This window comes from Xenopus tropicalis, chromosome 6 (genome assembly GCF_000004195.4).
Source record: "Xenopus tropicalis strain Nigerian chromosome 6, UCB_Xtro_10.0, whole genome shotgun sequence".
Taxonomy (NCBI): Eukaryota; Metazoa; Chordata; class Amphibia; order Anura; family Pipidae; genus Xenopus; species Xenopus tropicalis.
In genome coordinates this window covers 95,127,372-95,140,983 of record NC_030682.2, presented here as the reverse complement: position 1 = coordinate 95,140,983, position 13,612 = coordinate 95,127,372, and the positions used below count along the sequence as shown (strand labels likewise).

The 13,612-nt window shown below is 35.2% G+C and overlaps 1 long non-coding RNA gene across 4 annotated transcripts in view; it reads right to left on the bottom strand.

The window, feature by feature from the left end:
* The window catches only part of LOC101732499, a 184,767-nt gene extending 171,529 nt beyond the window's left edge, over positions 1-13,238 (bottom strand). The window contains exons 1-2 of one of the 4 annotated variants that reach the window (XR_004223279.1): positions 12,963-13,238; positions 9,644-9,896 (exon numbers count right to left, since the gene is read on the bottom strand). This is a non-coding gene — a long non-coding RNA (uncharacterized LOC101732499). Of the gene's footprint in view, positions 1-9,643; positions 9,897-11,460; positions 11,673-12,143; positions 12,509-12,962 lie in introns of those variants that run through there. The other 3 variants (XR_004223278.1, XR_001171062.3, XR_004223277.1) reach the window with 3 other exon arrangements.
* Between the last annotated feature and the right edge of the window lie 374 nt (positions 13,239-13,612).

The following is a 13,612-nucleotide window of genomic DNA, read 5'->3' as shown; positions in this document are numbered from 1 at the left end:
TTTTATAAAGAATAAGCAACATAACTGCAAAACCCTGTTTAGTTTATGTTAATCATGAGCATATATTGATCATTAATGGACAATGCATTAATTAGATTACGTTCTTTCATTATAAATTAAAACACAACCCTTTACTGTATAAAGCATGCAAACAATAGTACATCACACACATGGGTAATTTAATCTTCATATGACTAGCAAGCCCTGCTTAATAAAACATCAGATCAAATCAATAAAGAAACCTTTCAGTATGTCTTTTGCTTGATAGCTATCTTTGTATTTGGACCTTGTTTTCCTATATAAGAATGTATTCTTTTATAAAAATCTGCCACGCCCCACCATTATATAACTATCTGTCACACAGACAGTAATTTAGTAACAAGTAAATCTATCTAATCTTACAGACTATTAATGGAAAAATAATATATATAGTACCTTATCAGCTTTCTGATTTTCTAAAGCGTCCAACAAAGCTTTCTAATGGGTTGCTCTCTTCTTGGTATACGTTTTACATTTTTCTTATACATACAATAAAACAATCATAAAAATGTAGGGAGTTCCTTGTCCTCTAAAACACTATCAATGGAGGCCAGAACACTGAATTTAAATGCCAAAAAATATGAACTAGTCTTGGTCCATATTAAGGCATACCTAATGTAAAGAACCCATCAAGGACAAACCTGTTCTAATGCCTAATATCTTGTCCTGATATTAACAAATTGTTTTATTATTATTATGCTATAGATCCATAATGTATGTCATATTTTATGATGGGAGCATCCATCAGTCATTATAATGCTAGGGTGCCCAGAAGACTCCAGCAGAATTTTCATTAAAGGACATGTCAACCCCAAAAATAGTTTTTTTAATTCTATGCAACTTTCCAATATGAATTTATTCAAAATTTCAACAAAATCAGTGCTTTAAAAGTTATTTGTAAATGTAATTGCTATTGAAAGCAGCATTTGTTAAACTCCTGGTTGTTACTTTTTAAACAATGTTGCAAAGGTCTCCTCCAGCAAGGCAGGTCTGTCAGTCTGTTGTATTGTGTTACATTGTTTCAAATGCCAGAACCAACAGGGCAGGGAATAGAAAAGACAGGCAGACACTGCTTCTAATAGCAGTTACATATACAAGTAACTCAAAAACCATTACAAATATGAAATGAATTTATATTGCAAAGTTGCTCAGAATTATGTTTTATTTTATTAGGCAAAAAATTATATTCTGGGTTTACCTTGTCCTTTGAAAACTGTCTAGGTGTGACAAGTGTTGCCAAGTTTTGTTGCAGTTTGAGCCCTGCCACTGTAGACCATGCTCAGTGCCATTCTATGAAATTCCTTCCATTTAGTTTATTTCACTGCAAGGTGCCTAGGATGCTTCCAACAGAATTGTCACCAAATATTGCCTACCAAAGACTTGCCACCAAAGATGTTCCATAGTACACCTGCATCCACAACAACATGTTTTTTTTGATATTGCAAGCCCTAGTTTGGAAACCACTTACTCTCTGTGGAAGATTTACTAACTATTTTTTTCCGCGATTTGTGTTTTTGTGTGAGCAAAACTCGATGTTTTCACGTGCAAATTTTTTAGCATTTATTATGGGTCAAAACCACCAGAAAAGCAAATGTAAAAATACCCCATCTAAAAGCTGTTGAGGCCATGTAGAAGTCAGTTGAAGCTGTCCTTGCTTATTGTAACAATCTTTATTTTTAAATAATAAATAAATAAATACTTTAATTCATGGTTTTAGAGTTTTTTTTGTTTGTCTGATGAAAAATTCAGTATTTGTGCTTTTTTATTTGGATCTTTTAATGACTAGATCACTAGAAACTGAAACTGGAGAGCTGCAAAAGAATAAGTATATTAATTCACTTAATAATGGACTGTTGAGTCCCTATTTATATATATGTCTGACATATATAATGGACACTGGGCAGCCTGCTGGGTGAGCTATCTCTTCTAACAGAACAAATTTAAAGCACTGTGTTTAATGTGTTTGCATTATTTAAAGAATAATAAATAAAGGTGCAGTTTGACTCCTGTTTGGCTCATGACTTGTCTGTGTATTGTCTACCCTGATATTTCTTGGTTTCCTGAACTTGTGACTCTTACTGCCTGTTATACTCACTTTGTACATTAACTGTGGCACTTCCACAGTTTTTGAGGTGTCTAGCAGTATGCTTACTTTAGTTTCTAACACAATGCATCCATCCTGATGAAAATTGTGTAGGGAATAGTAAAACCAGAAGCCAAAGGTGACTGTAAATGACCTGTGTATATCTTTAGGCTACCCTACCCTGATATTTTCTAGCTTTAGTTGGACCAGTTTGCAGTCAGTTGTTACTAGATCCTTCTCTGCCACCCTGGTACTCTTTGTTGAATGTATAAATTAACTACTTTTTACTAATTTTACTAATTTTCTATAATAAATTCTGTTGCTCTACACAGTTTTGAATTTTTGTTTATGTCATCAGTTCGCAGTGGTCACATTCATATTATTATTATAAAAATGACAATAAAATTGCCACTAATGCAGAACCCTGTGGTACACTACTTGATTCAGATAGAAAAAAAGCACACTCCTGGAACTCAAATCATCACTTTTATAAAGTTATTGAACTTTTAATTCTCCAGGAAAATGGAACAAAGCTACCTCAAACTTCTTCCCCAAAAAGAAGAAGAAAAAAAAGAGTAACAGCATAAGACTGTTTAAGGGAAATTTACAATAAGCACAAGCACAGAAAGGGTTAAAACCCCCCGCATTTTGAAACACTTCCCACCATGTACACAATGAAGGCACACAATGTACCCCATATACTAGAAATGAGCACATTTCAGCGCATGCGTAGCTCTTTAGTGAAACTGCGGGAAAATCAAACTTCTAATCACTACTTGTGGAGTTACAGAGAACTTCCCACACACTGGAATAATGCTCAACACAGTCACTGCTGTAATGTATATTCCAGGCATATGGGCAATGCAGTTATAGAAGTACTCAACCATTACAACTTTGTGTCTTTTTTCACCACTATTAGCAAGGACATGAACAGAACCATTTGTATGAAGGTTAGTTCTAACACCAAGAGGGCATTGTTACTACATTGCTGCTCTAAGGTATATTTTTCCAGTGTCAACTATTGCAATTTGTTTTATGGTATTATTTGGACCCATTATTGCTCAAAAGAAATAAATATGTCAAGAATAAACCAAATCCACCCTACATTAAATTCAATGGAACATCCAATATTTAGTACTTTCAGGGAGAATAGCAATGCTTAAAATGACCTTTACACCAATGGGGATGATGGCAATGCCAGATGTCACAGACCAAAGTTTCTCAGTCACTGAAGGCCAACTTGCAACTTTGTATCTTGTTAAAATCATTTTGGTATAGCCTTAATTTAATATGTTTGCTTGGAAGCTTGCACATTAACAGAGTCATCCGAGCATTAACAGTGTCATTCATGCATTACAAGTAGTACAATGACAGAACTAGCCCTGCCTGGGACTGGTGACTTCATGAAAAATTACTCTTTTTTGTGAATATTACTCTGGTGACTTCATGAAAACTTTTTTTTGTGAAAATTGGAAGAGTATCCATGAAAAAGCAGGGTTCTAAAATTAAGGAAGATAGTAAATCTTAGCAGTTAGCAGTTTATAGGAACATATACACATCCAAAATGTTTGCATCTTTGCCAGGAATGAATTAGGTTGGCTAGAAAATCCATTCAGATCTGCCTGTGGATATGAAACTTTCCTAAATCCTAATGGGTTTGCACAGGATTCAAATGGTACCTCGTCATTGGCCTGGGTGGCTAACGATTGGATTAGCCCAATTTGAACTACCACCTGGGTAGCCAAATCAGTATGAGATCTTCTTAATTTGCAGCTGCATAATCTGGTGGATTATCTGATATAGATAGATAGATAGATAGATGATAGATAGATGATAGATAGATAGATAGATAGATAGATAATAGATAGATAGATAGATACATAGATAGATGATAGATAGATAGATAGATGATAGATAGATAGATGATAGATAGATAGATAGATAGATAGATAGATAGATAGATAGATAGATAGATAGATAGATAGATAGATAGATAGATGATAGATAGATAGATAGATAGATAGATAGAAAAATAGATGATAGATAGATAGATAGATGATAGATAGATAGGCCCCACTCAAAGGACTTTAATAAATTTGCAGAGAAGTTTATATTAAAATGGTTATACGCTTAACGTTAGCATCCTTCCTCAAAGATGTTTTTTATCTTCACAAGGCCCTAGTATCTCTCAACTTCATCTTTTATTTGAAGATTTCCTTAAGATCTGTAAGTATAGAATATTCCCGTTTTTTACTATATGCCTATAGTACCTGCACCGAGGTACAGGTATGGGACTGTTATGCAGAATGTTTGAGACCTGGGGTTTTTTGGATAAGGGGTCTTTCTGTAGTTTGGATCCCCATACTTTAAGTCTACTAAAAAATCATGAAAACATTAAATCAACTCAATAGGGTTGTTTTGCCTCCAATAAGGAGTAATTAGATCTTATTTGGGATCAAGTACCAGGTACTGTTTTATTATTACAGAGAAAATTAAAATTTTAAAAAATGTTAATTATTTGATTAAAATAGAGTCTATGGGAGATGGCCTTCTTGTAATTCAGAGCCTTTTGGATAACAGATTCTATACCTCATTTTGCTTTTCTAGAAAGAATTAAGGCAAATGATTCAAAACTAACACACAGAAAATGTAAAGGCTAAGGGTAAAATTCTTTAGATTAGTACAAGATGCCACGGGTTAATTTAAAGATGAATTGCCACTTTGTATGCGAGAATCCCTGAAAAGGAGAAGCAGAGGTTTGGTGGGAGTTTTTGTACGTGTGAAGCTTATGTGAAGATGCTCTAATAATGTAAGCATCACAATGTTATGATGTAAGCATAGCAAAAATAAGTACTTGAGGATCCTAAAGAAGTTAAAGCCAAATAACTTTTTCCAATGAGGAAACAAGCTTTTATAGTGGTATGATGAAAGTAGAAGCTTCAGGGATAGATCTTGACAGCAAATACTGAACACACTAGACAAATATACCATACAGTTTAAAATGTATATTAAAAAGCTGTTTACAATTAATTGTGTATTTCATGTACATAAGCCTTACGCTTCATAGAAAAACGCACAAGTCCCTGCCCTGCTATTGATTAGTTATACAAAATTTAATCTGGGCTTGCAAATTCAAAATTCTTCGCTTATAGAGTTTAGATGAGAAAAGAAAACAGTGAAAATCTTTAGACCCCAGTTAATCGCCTAAGCACATTTTCATCTTAAAACCCCAATTTTTTTACTATATTGTTTTTGTCTTTTGCACATAGAACATTTATTTATTTATTTCCCTGATGGCATACCAAGCTATTTCCATAATGCAATATCTACAAAAAACTGGACATACATATCATTTTAGGCCTTTACTGAGAGACCAGACATAAAATATAGCCAGAATGCTACAATTTAGCCAAGACATTACTCCATGTCAATTTATTTATTTTAAGCAGGAACAAAACAATCAAGAGTATGGACTGTTTTTCTTATCTAGAGGTCAAAAGCATAAAATAATAATATCTGACCCATCACTTACACAAATTCTTTTATACACCCTTCAAACTGCAGCACCTTTAGCTAGTATTCTCCTGTTTGGAATCATGCCTGGTCCGTCCCAGCTTTAATTAAGACTATTTATTTTCTCAAACTGGTACATTGAGCCGTCAGGCAAAAATAAATAAGCATTATAGATCTGAGAAATCACACAATAACCAGCTGTATGTAAAACTTTTACATTGTAGAAGATAAACCACAAATGTTGCCTGTCTGTTGTAAGACATTATGTGGCATACATTGAGGAATTAATTAGACAGACAGATAGACAGACAGAATGACAGATAGATAGATAGATAGATAGATAGATAGATAGATATAGATAGATATAGATTAGACCTGCATTTTATGTTACTTGCAATATTTGTATGTTTGAGTTGGGAACACAGCTATAATCATATAAAACTCTGGAAAGTGTAGATATAGATAATAAAAAAAAATCTTCATTTAAAAAACACTCAACCAACATAATTTTAAAAAACTATATTAAATCCTGAGTTGAATCAACCTTCTTCTAGCGCATAAGGATTAATGATATGAAAAAGCCGTGTTACCACCATCCTCTGAATACCAATTGGGAAGCTCCCTTTGTGTGCCAAATGGTCACAGAAGGTGATTAAGAACAGGAGATCTTAGGGAGCATTGCTGTAACTCTGCTAAGCAAGAAATGGAAGGGGAAGCAACAACCCACATCATCATTGTAATAATAAACAGTATGACCCAATTCTCAGTTAAATCACAAAATAAGAAATGCAGAAACTGCTCAAAATGCTATTATGAGAGGGTCTGAGTGGTAGTGTGAAAAGAGGATTGTTTCCAGCCATAAACTGAATAAAAGAATTCCAAATTTGTAGATTAAAAAATAGAATGCAGACAAGGAGAGTATCAAGAGCCTTCTTTTGGCTCATATGCCTGGATATGGTGGTATCATCAAAGCAGATAAAGGTGGAAAGCAAAGGAGTGGTACCTTGTTAGAGTAATAACACACTGCAGACTCGCAAGTAAACCCTTGTTAAAAAATAATTATTCAAAGAGATTATTTATTGTCATTTTCCCTGAAGTTATGTGCCTAATGATGTCTGCGGAATATTACAGTGAATAGAGTCTATAAAGTTCAGTTAGGTTATCCTATCTACACGTACCAAAATTAACTCCTTAATCGCTAAAGCTTTCATAACTCAGAGGTAACATGGTCTTTTCTGTGTTATAATTAGCATTCAAGGGTCTAATAGCATTCTTCTTTATCTATTAGCTTTACCTAGTTTAGAAAATGGGAAGATTAAAACCAACTTAATGTTTTTGAAATATAGACCATGGGCGTGGAGTTAAATCACCACATTTATAAACTTCAAACCAACCTCTTATAAAATCAACTAGCACCTTTTTTGCTTTATGTGCTATTTGTTGGCATGAATAATATCCACATGATTCATTGCCTTTTTTTCTACCACTCTTTGGGAAAATTTCCCCCCCAAGCGTTGGGTAACATTCAAGATTACATCATGCAGAAAACATGCAACAATTACAAATGGTGGAGACAAGTACAGAGACCAATGTATTCTGCAACTCTGTGTGAACGGAAATGGGCCTTATAGAAAATTTCTACACACGTATAGAAAAAGAAGCTTACATCCCAAGAAGTTACGACTGTAAAAGGGGTTACTTTACAAAGAAGAGTTTAAGCATTTTATAAATGTTGCCGGATTCTCTACATATTTTTGTGCAGCATTTATGAAATCATATAATACAGTTCCTTTGGCTTAGACAATGAGCAGAAAGCAGAGGCAGCATGAGAAAACAGCAATGCAGTCATTCAGTTACAGTACAAAAGAGGGCTCCATTTTATATAATGGGGAAGGGACAAAAGCTTGGGGCATTAAGAGTGTGCTATTCATCGCACATTCTGTATTTTAGCACATCTCAATCATTAGGGATAAAATGTATTGCACATACAAGTATAGAACATTTCTTAACGGATTTTATAGGAAATTGTTTAAAAGGTAATTAATCACACATACAGCGATGTACAGTCAAAAAGAGAAAGACGGCTTGAGGTTCCTAGCATAGAAACAGTAAGTGAGCATATGTTTTTAAAAGGACTTGTATCGAAGCGATCACTTTTTTTATGTAAAAGCAATTTACAGTGATTCCTCTAATGTGTAGAAATGGTGGCACATTAATAGAGACAAAGGTGATTTATAGCGAAAAGTTGTAGGAAACGCCATAAAATGTATTTTATCAAGAAAGAGCGTAAAGGGATAGTGTGGCTTATAGCACACTGGATGTTCATTAAACTCCTTTGTACGAAACCATAAAATATGTACAATAGCTCTGTGCTCTAAGACAACACAAAAATGGATTACAAATAAATTGGTCTGCACAGTAAAATGAAGAATGCAGTGGCTTACTTCTACTCTGGCACAAAAGCATGATTCCACATTGCAAAAGCAATCTTTCCTTTTCATTCACCAAGATATACTGAGCATATAAATGAGGACAACCATACAGTTTAAGGGCAAAACCCCTAGGTCATTGTTGCTCGTCCTTATTGAAGTGAAAGAGATTTTTTTGGTTCTAGACTGTTTTTTGAGTATTTTCCAAGATGTCTTAATGCTTGGTAGTCATTTAGGAAACTGGGATTGGCACACGGTAGGTTATATCATGTTCCTTTAGTGTAATGTAGCTATAACCATGATCACTGTTAAAGTGCAACCTGCTCACAACTGCTTACAATGCATCTCTCTGTACAATCAAAGAATTAGGGCGGTGGAGGTAAAATATGAATGCCATTCTTAATAATCCAGCATACATTGGCAAATATCTCCCATATATCTACATTACAAATTATTCAGAAATTAACAGATTATCAATGTATCTCTCCAAAAGTGTGAATTAATCTGCAGTGAAGAAACCCCAGGTTTGAACTGGGTCTGGATCATCCAACACGTTCTTACAAAAAGGTATGACTTAAAGACTGCTGTCTAGCAAGCTCATCCCCCCCCCCCCCCCCGTAAGATCCCATCATCCCCTCTTGTGTATTGTTTATTATTATAAGTAGTAGCAGTATTTTATTACATTTTCATTTATTTGATTGTTAAAAGCCTCATGTAAACCCATGCACAAAGCCACACAATAATACCACCTTGTTTAAAGCAGATGCATCACATGACAACCTCTTATGCTACGCAAACACTCTACATTGCCCCTACAATCAAAATCGAATCTTCTACTGTATTGTCATAACGTGATTCACTAGCAATAAGCATGCATGCACAGAACTACCATGAACATATATACCTCCCTGAAAAAAACTAACTTTATAACCAACAAGAGATAGAAAGAGCCTCCGAAATATGATTTATATGAACACTTCCATTCATTAAATATATTGCAAATTACATTAACATGTAACTGTTTTTATTAAAATTACGCAAAAGAACAAAACTTGCATTTGCGATCAAGGTTGGAAAATAGATGGCAGGAGTCTGATAACAGAAGAATTTAGGCAATTTGAATCTGAATATTGTGCAAACTAAACTTATAATAACTGGTTGCCTGAATGTTAAGGCAACATTTTAAGCAACATATCAACACCATTGTCGTAATACAGTGCAGGTGAAGGTGGCTTTTAATGACCTCATAATCCCATTCTTCATTACACCATACTCTCACATCATAGCAGTTACGAGAACAGTTTACTATTGAGTAATCCCATTTTCTCAAGATGATAAAATATTTGGACAAAACTGACACAGTTCTTATAGTCAAGCAACTCTATATCTTGCTGGAAGTTACAATTCTAATAATGCAGCTCCTAGGCAGCTCAGCGACTCTTAGATTTGTGTAGCTGAAATTATTTTAAGAATAGAAAGTGATGCAATAAAAAGCCCTTGGAGACATGGGAAATGAGTTCCTATTGTGGTTTCTTAAAAACACATTGAAGCTTCCCATTCATAAAGAAAGAAACTTTACCTTTACCAGCTTTATCAACCTTGGTTATCTTCTTTTACATAAGCAAATTCGTCTGCAGACTTTTCTTAATTTCCATAAAATAATGTATTTGTATATCCACGATCAATTTGGCAAAGATACTATATCCATGGGTGAGAAAAGTACACAGCAGATTCTCTGGACATCTTTTGTAGTAAGCCCATGATGAAAACTTTGAGAACCTTCAAAAGTTTCATTTAGGAACTTTTCATGCTTTCATTCCATGCACTCTGAGCTGAAAGAGAGAAAAATATAACAGTTACAGGCAGTGCACTTACATGGAGCTATCCCAAAACTATGAAATTAATAACAATGCGGTGTTATTCATTTCTATGGAATATTTTTATTTTATTTATAGAATGTGACTTTCTTTGAATGTCTGAAAAGTAATGTATGATGTTTTTATAGCAATGTATTCAACAAGATAAATTAAATTATGCAGTAAATACACACCTAACATTTATTAAATTGCTTAAATAGTAACAGGATTTTCTTAATCCACAAACTATTGATGTTATTTAGATGAAGTGAAAAGGCTTAGTGTTCCCTGCTGTGGATATATGAGTATTATTTAACAATGGCCCATTTGAAACATTTGCTGCTGATTCCTATTATTAATAAGAACGAGTGTGGCTAATATACATATACCTGTATTTGGGATTGAATTTCATAAATGAACCCTGTGCGTTTCAGGTGAGTAAAGTTTTTCATGTGCAGCATTTTTTTTTAATGCATATTAAAAACCTATATATTTTTTGGGGAAAATTTCTTGTTAATTTTGCTGCCTGAGAGTTTTCTAAAGGATAAGTCATCTTTCAATATCTGGACACTTGTATGGTCCCTGTGATAACCACAGTTTTGATTCTTGAACATTTTTTTAGTAATAGAAGTTGTCATTTGTTTCATGAAAATACTTTTAAATATTTCCATATTTTGTGCAACAGATACTGTCTTCCACTGAGCAGCTGCCCCAACTTTCTGACCTTTGTCAATCACTTAGAACAACAGGGACCATTAACAGAAACTGCAGTCAATGCCACTCTCCTTACTGTACAAAATCAACAAGTAAAAATTTAGACGGACCAGCCTGAAAAAAGTACTTATATGAATATAGAACACATATAACACTCTGTGCTTTCAATGTATAATTAGAAAGTATGACTTTGAAGTAAATTTTAGAACTTCTTGACGGATGCTTAATGAAAATGAAAAGCACTCTTTGAATTATAACTCTGAATTTTCATACATTAGTGTTTAGAAATAAATAAGCATTTCTAAATGTGTCTTCTTGTATTTCAGAAGACAACTGCAAATCACAGTAAAACTTCTCAATAAGTTATAAGTAGCTTCTAACAAAAAGTAAACACCCAAAAAATGCAGGCAAATATAATATTAACAATTAGATGAGACTAAAGTTAATATATGTAAATGTTTAATTCATGTTAAATCCACAAACAACGCAAACAGAATCTTTAATAGCATGTATTTGCTTTTAAATGTGTATATAGGATGTTTATTAACCTCCCCATAGACACACACTTGACAAAGAAAGAAAGAAAGAATCTCATTCACAGAGCAAAAGAGTTTTCTTCTCTTCAGAATCACTAATGAATCTTAAGGCTGGACCATTTACATGTATCCCATAAAGCCCACAAAGTTCAGTGATGTGCTGAAGTGCCCATAACCCACTGATGTACTCCAAGTGCAACAAACAGACACACAGCCACAATTCCCTCTCCTCTTCACCTGATCATCTCCTGGCCACATCTCACTTAACACAAACAGATATTACAACTCACCTCTATCAAGCAAACTTCAAAAGCTCTTTGTGACTCCAGGTAACAATGAGGCTGAACTTTCCAAAGCCGTGTGGGGCTTGTGAGCTACACAAGCATTGCCTGGCATGTCAGAGAAGGACTGAGTGCAAGATATGGATGCAGATAAAGAGTTCTTCAGACTTTTCCTTTTGTTCAAGTTCCCCGAGCAAACAAAGGGCTGGAGAGCTGCAGCAGGTTTCTCCCTCTCTCCCCCTCCCTCCCTCACCCTCCTCCCTTGTCTGCTCCAAGCACAAAGTGCTGCTCCCCTCCGCCAATTGCACTACTTATGTTACTTCATCAGCAAACTTTTGCCCCATAACACATAAATCTCCCATACATGCACTAATAGCTATAAACTCTTATTTCTGTTAGATACATTCACTTGGCCAGTATTTGACAAATTCACTCATTTAGTGGAGTCCCAAACTCATCCTTCTTTGTTTAAATCCCTAACCTAGCCACTCATAAATAACACAGTCTTGACCATCTTACACAAAGAGAAGCAGGTTGCAAATATGCTTAGTTGATGTTATAAGAACTACTAGAAAATACCTAAGGCAATTGTCCTATTTCACTGCCAATCATTTAGGTCCCATCCCATCTTGTCATTGTCCTTGGCTATAATGCGACCACAAAGGGGTAAATGGCACATTACAACATCCTACCTGTTGCACTGGCGGCAGCAGCAGGAGGAGCAGCAGCAGCAGCATCCACTGATAAACAGGTTTGTCCCAGTCCTCACCAAGTTCATTTGTCCCAAACAACACCCATTTAGAAGCAAGATGAGTTTTGTGGCACCTCCCACTGAACAAAAGTCCAGGATGGTGGACAGGGATGTGCACTCCAAAAAGTGATGCAGCGCATTTGAACTTTTACTTCACTCCTTTGCAAAAGACTTTATCTGTATCATAAAGGTAAATAAAGAAGGATTGTTTTGCTTTGGGTTTAGCACAGACAGCAGGAAAAGTTTCTTTTACAGAGTCAATTTCATAGGCAGCTTCTCAGACCCTCTGTGCTTACAAACTGCATGTTCCAGCAGTGGAAAGGAAAGAGGAGGGAGTTCAAAACAAACACACAGCCTTTAAAGGCACAGCCCTTACACCACAGCTGTCTGGTCATTTTACTGAGTTCATCCCCACATCATTGTGAACTCAATAGCTAAAACAAAGGCAATAATGTTGGATGATGCTGTACTTGTGTTAAGACTGTCTAGGCTGCCGCTGCTCCCTTTGAGACAATTGAAAATTCTATGTGAAAAGTTTGTCATTACTTTTGTACAAGTTACAGATATTGTACTCACCTTGCTAAACGTTTGCATGACTTCCCGTGTGCGCGTGTGTGTGTCACATACAAAACACACATATATAAATATAATATTAACATTTAAACTGTAGGTGCTAAACTTTAAATTGGAAAAAGAACAGAAATTGCAAAATGAAAGTAAAGAATAACAAAAACTAAAACACAGGTGTATTATCACTCACCTGAAAGAAGGCAACCCCCAGTCTCCTTTAAGCAGTGGCTTTATTGATGAATGATTTGGGACAGGTTGTAAGACCTATGACACTGACGTCACCAACAAGATATTGCTCGGGCGAAGTAAGCACTTTCTTACTGTAGTGAAAAAAGAAAGTAAAAATTGTTCTTAACTCTGTAAGTGTTGTAGGTACCAGCAACACATCGTGCCGCTTCTTCCAGCAATGAAGGAGTTCATTGTTGCCTGATGTCCTCTCCCTCCCTTTCTCTTGGGCTCTTCCTAGCAGAACAAAGAAACTGTGCTCACAGCTTGGTTTGCAAGTTTAAACCATGCTGACGTACTGAGCTGAAGCTACTTCACAACTTTCCAAACTCAGACTTTCTAAGAAGCGGCATTGGATGGCAAAAAAAAAAAAGGAGAGGCAGACAAAAGATTACAATCCTCAGATCCACAAAACACAAAAAGACACCCTACTTTCTCAACACTCCGTCCTTATTTCTTCTTAGGGCAACAAGCACACCACCCCATTCAATGCAGCACCCTGGTCAGTTCTGAAAGGGAGAAATGGAGTATAATAAGCCTTTCAAGGAGATGTGGCTAGTATGGCAGGCAGTATTTGAAGCCTAAATACACAATTATCAATGTGTTATTAACTTA